Here is a 6,052-nt window from a genome sequence, read left to right on the forward strand (position 1 = left end):
ACTGAATTAGCAACAATACTAACATGTAGGATCTAAGGCAGAAGGTTCCATGAGATGCTGTGTTGCTTAACTAATTATGAATACTTGATTTTCCATGTTCTCAAAGCCTTTGGGAAATTGTCAGATCACTTTTTGCCCAGGGAAGAGAAAAAACTTTCAAATTCCGAGACACTCACACAATTATTTGTCTTCAGGAGCAGTGGTTTTCACTGAACACAGGTTAGCGCAGTGCACTTTATAATACTGCAAGGGTTAGCTATTAGAAGGAAAACAAGCTGGTAGGAAGGAGGGCCATATGGGAGTAAAGCAAACAAAAAATAAACAGTATTCTTGTTACTTAAAACATAAAATAATAGTCATATGCATTTGCTAGGGAGGCTGAAAGGAAGTCTTAACAACATTTTAGTCCAACATCTGTTCTCTAGGTTGTTTTGGTCATCTGTATTATCACTAAAAGATGCAAAACAAAGCACAACAAGTAAAAAAAAATAAATCTCAAGCTTTCAGTAAGCTAAGTGAGGACACACTGCTTTGTGGGCAGTTTACCTAGCTATGTTCCAGTCCTCGTGTTTCCCCTACCATGAGGACATACACCCACCACCTTTTCTTTTAAACATACTCTAGCAAAGTTTTCCTCTATGTAGCTTGTAGCAAGCAGTCACATGAAGCTTAGTCATCTGATTGCTCTCTCGTTCCCACATCCTGTATAGAGGCTAAAATTTACAGACATATCCACATCCAAACAGGCTAGTGGAGCATTTCTTTAAAGACTCCTTTGGGCAGACACATGATTTTCAGTGAACTAGTTTCCCACTCCTTTTTTCATCCTACCTGGAATGCTATGTTTAAAAGGTACTTTGTTCTTAGTAACCTTTCTGGCTATGTTTCTGCTTATGATCATGCTGCAGCCCTGCTTCATTCATATAGCATCTGTGAGGAAGGGCTTCATAAGAGCAAAACATGCAGAGCTGAGCTCATAATGAGCAGAAATACTATTTGGGGGGAAAAAAAATAGAGAAGGAAGGTATGGAATAGTGATGACAAAATTAAAGGTGAAAAAGAAGAATGAAATAATGAAACAATGGTTACTATTGACAGTAAGAAGAGAAGGATGGGGAAAAACTAGGACATTAGAAGCCATAAATGAAAGACAAATATTGATCTCATCTGAAGAAGCATCACTTGGTTTTAGTCCTCAAAGCTCTAAATAAAGCTTCAGAAGCAATGAGAGTGTTAAGAAGGGTTGATTTATTTTAGCTAGGTTAAAAATACAGAATGCAGGAGACTGCAAAAGAGCTGAAATAGGCAAGCATCACAGACTTACAGGGAGGAGCCTGCTGCATGCCATCTCATGAACATGCAACAGCATCTCATGATTCTAAACCTCCAGTCGTTTGTTTCTCTCTTCTCCAGTGAAGTAGCTGTAGACAAGCTTTCACAGAGCACAAACACACTATTTTTTAAGTTTTCTGACCTTAGGTGCAGGAGCAAACACAATATGTTCTGCTCTTACTGACCGTGCACTATCCTATAAATGGATAGGATTTATAGACTATAAATTCTTTCCCAGTAGTTTTTCAAGCACTAAGATATTCAATGGGGTGCCAGAAGCAATTTCACTGAAGTCATCTAGAATTTCACCCTGAGAGTAAGAAACATTGGTTTCTGTTCTTCTCCAGACCTACTGAAGATAATAGTCCTGGAACAAGACTTGTGTGTGCATGGCTGTGTTTATTCTTTAGGAAGGAGGGAAATAAGGGGCGGGGGAGGTATATATCTTGCAAATGAAATAGATATTCCAGTTTCCAGTCCAACAATCTACCTCTCTGGGCCAACAATGCAACCAAAATCCTCTCCTATTTTAGGCTGTTACATTTTTAAAGTTAGTTCTTGAATTCCTGGAAAAGCAGAAGTATGAGAACCTTCTATGCATGCTGTACATGCCAGGCCCTTTTCTGAAACTGTGTCCTCATCTGGGTGCTTTAGCAAACAAAGTTTTAATGATGATCTTTGTTTGTCTTGCATGTGTCTTGCACAATCCGTTCAAATTTGTGTGTCTAGTTCATTGCTTTTAGGGTATAAGCCAATGGTGATGGATGTCTGCAACAGGAAAAGAGAAGAATGAGAGAGATGATTCCTTAAAAAGTTCATTCCTAGGATTCACATAGACCATCTCTGACTAACTTGAGCTTTCTGGGTGAAAACCAACATAAAGCAAAGTTAAGGAAAAAAAAATAAAAAATAAAAATAAAGGAATTATCAATAGATACAGAATTGAGTAATTCCGTGGTTGAAGTTATATTATATAATATGTACTGTTTCATTAAGAGTTTAAAATACATGTGATACCTCAGATAATAGAATGCAAAAGTGTTAGCAAGTATTTCAAACAGTGGTTTTGTCCTCTATGAGAAACTGAACACTGAATTAAAATATATGACTTGAGTCCTTGAGTCCCCACCTCAGTCTACACTTAAAGCAAAATTTGACAGGATTGTGTTATAGAACAGGCTGATTTAAAGGGAAAAAAAAAAAAAAAAAAAAAGCAGTTGATTTGTTAAATGTTCTTTGTGATCATTGTATCTCTGGATTTAGCTTGCTGGTTTTCTTTTCTTTTTTTAATCCTTTCTGAAGTTTCCATAAAAGCTCTCAAAATAAAAATAGAGTCTCCAGTACAACATTAAAATGGTTAGCCCTACTTCTATGCACAGAATGAGCTGGTTTTCATTTGCAAACCACTAAGTTACTTACCAGGTGTAAACTGAGCGTATATTACTTTAGTTTGAACAAAAAAAGAAATCGTGGTATTTGAAACGTATGGTGAGTTTGTACTGTTAGTACTGTGCTGAGACATCCATTCTTACTTCCCTTCCCAGAGCTAGGAACTGTCCAGTACTATGTTCTGCTGTTCTGGGAGTGTTGTCAGATAAATTAAAAGCCAGGCCAATACTAACTTCTCCTGAAAGACTTGTAGCCCTTGCTTATTGATTCTGGTGTAACAGCATGTCACTACTCCTTTCTGGGCGACTGAAGGAGGCATAGGAACTACTAGGTCCTCGAGTCAAGGGGAAGGGTTTTCTGTGTGAGGCTCAGTGCTGAAATGAACATCTTGACTGCAAATAGTTTTCTGTAACATGGGCATTACGTAGACAGGACGCTATCTACATAACTTCTTTATAGAGGACAGACATTTTTTATCTTCTGCTTGTAAAGATTTTTTTAAAAACAAACAAACAAAAAAAAAAAAACAACAGATTTTGGAGGATTAAAGAAAAAGGCTAAGGACACACAAGTAAATAGGTGAAAACGTCTTTTCTCTAGATGTATCATGCCTGCTTTCTTTCTGTAATGCAATAACTGCTTTTTGAGATGAATGAACTTGTTAAACTGAAGAAGAGGGGAAATAATAAATGAGTTGTCAGATGGGCAAAGAAATGCCTGAAAGGAAAGGTGGTGTGTTACACTGAATGGCAGGGAGGAGTTGTTAGAGCTCTGTCAAAAGATTGATATTGAAACTGGTGTTGTTTAATATTTTCATGAGTGGTCTTGGCACAAAGAATAGAACTTGCTAATGAAATTTGTTGACATCAAACTTGGGAAACATTCCCTGTGGGGTGGTGTACTACCAGAATAATTGGATGACCTTGAGGAGTAGAGAAATACAATGGGATAAAAAACAGTTACTCAAAGCACAAGGTCATATGCTCAGGGAGTAATAGCAAAGGCTCTCTGATATAAACTTAGAGCTTGTCAAATGGAAGATGGAATTTGAAAGCATGATATGTAAACCACTGAGAGGGTGGCTATGCACCACTGATTTGATGTTCCTGTGGAAAAGATGAACTCAGTCATAGGTAAATTCAGCCCTGTATTTCTTGTACAGATAAGGAGGTACTAATGCCACGTGTGGTACATGTGACTGGTGAAACTTTAGCTCTAAAACTGTGCACAGATTTGAAGTGCACAATAATTTAATTGGACTTAGGAGAATTGTAAGAAAAAAAAAAAAAGGCCTATTAGAGAAGTGAACAATAGTCTAAAGGAACTTGGGTTGTTTAGTTTAGCCACATCGTGTGGCTAAAAGACCTGACAGTCTTTGAATATACTGGTTGCAGTAAATGTGGAAGGAAAGAAGGAAAGGAGGCTTGTTTAAAAAAGAAAAAAAAAAAAAGTAAAAAAAAAAAAAAAACATGTTTTGTTAAGAAAATAACACCAACAGAGCATGAATTAGAAGTTAAAGTGTTTTTTTGTTTTTGTTGTTTTGTTGTTTTGTTTTTAACTGCTCAAGCCTCTAAAGCCTTGCAAGCTGAGAGAAAATATCCTCATTACATGATACAATGAACTGTAATGTGCAAGGAACACACATAAGAGCATGGAATTTGTTTTGTCCTGTGTTTCATCACGCTGGAGTTAGAGCATGCTCAGGTCTGAAGTGTCCCATGTATTAGCTGGAAGTAACCGTAGTCTAAACCAGACTGACAGAGGAGGTGGAGAGAACTGTTAGATTTCTTCACTGTGTTAAAGGTGATGGATATGAGCGCTGTGTTGAACAGAGTGTGCTGCTAGTGGCTTTCCTTGCCTGTTAGAAGAGCAATGCTCCTGTGTCCATCTTAGAGAACCGTAGTGCTGCAGAGCTGCTTCACTGCTTCCTTCCCACTGATGGCTTCTGAATTCCCCATTGTCTGTTCCTGTGCCTATTTTGTAAGCTGTAGCCATGTGAATGATAAAACCATGAAATGAAATATATGGAGACTTCTTTGTTTTTATTTTGAGTTCTGTGTAGTATCACTTTCTCTTCAGCAACTGTGCATTAATGAAATGTATTTGTATCACACAAAATCCTGCCAGAAATTAAGTACATTCCATTATAGTTCAGTAACGCTTGATGTAGCTGGTCAGCTTGCTCTTCTTCCTATTTGAACAGCATGTTCTTACTTTTTTCCTTGCCAGCAAATAGTCAAAATGTTCTCATTAAGAACTTGAGGAATGACATATTGCTAGAATTTAAGTGCCAGGATTAAGCCTTGTTTGGGTTCTTGACGTACAATAGGTCGGCCTAGGAAGAGTCTGTCATGTCTCAAATGTTTGTTTATAGTCATTTGTAGTTATCTTGTGTAGTCATCGTTCAGTAATCTTGAGTGTAATGACTACAGTAACTACTGTTTAAAGTTAATATTTTGCCTAGCTTGAGTAACTTGGCTCAACAGGGGAACTTCACAATGGAAAAGGAAGTGGAGTGATACTCCCTAGATTACTGCATGACTGCAAGCCTTCCTCCTGTGGGAATTGCTAACCTGCTGCTCTGTGTGCCATGTGAGATCTCCTTGCTCCTTACGCTGTCCCTTTAAGCCCTTCTCCATTCTTTTCCGTCTTCTGCTTCAGAGGAATTGGATGTATTTTCTTGAAAAAGGGTACCGTCCTTTTGAGAATGGGAAAGGGATTTGAAGCTTTTTTGTTTTTATTCTTGTCTTTTTTTTTTTTTTCAGTGTGTGTGTTTATGTTGAAGATGACTGTCCACGTGTCCCTCAGAACTCCAGAGAAATCCAGTTCTAAGTTATACCTGCTGCACAAAGCAGCCTGAGGGCATTCCTGCATTAATGAGTACAGCCAGCTCTGAACTGGCAAAGTTCAGGCTGTTCTTTGCACAAACTCCGTCGAATATTTTAATCTCAATTTGCTTTTGAAAGAATAGCTGGCTCGCAATATTCAGGCTTAATTTTACTCTTATGGTGATTTAAAAATCCTGTGCCTCTTAAAAGCATTGCTGAAATTTGTCTCACAATGTCTGTCAAGTCGGGAAGTATTGCAAATGCTGCACCAGGTGTTTTGGATGAATAGTTTGTTCACAGGAAATACAATTTCCATCTGAAATGATTTTGTACTGAATTTAGTTGATGGTTTGGGCCAAACAGAACTGTAAGAAAGAAGTTATTTGGACTTCTTAAGAACTACAGTTAACATCATTTTATTTAAAAACATACCAAATACTAATTTGTTAATACTTACTTAAATCAGTTAAAATCTGTTCACTGTAGTGTTATATCTTTTATTT

Source organism: Anas platyrhynchos, chromosome 4 (assembly GCF_047663525.1).
Source record: "Anas platyrhynchos isolate ZD024472 breed Pekin duck chromosome 4, IASCAAS_PekinDuck_T2T, whole genome shotgun sequence".
Taxonomy (NCBI): Eukaryota; Metazoa; Chordata; class Aves; order Anseriformes; family Anatidae; genus Anas; species Anas platyrhynchos.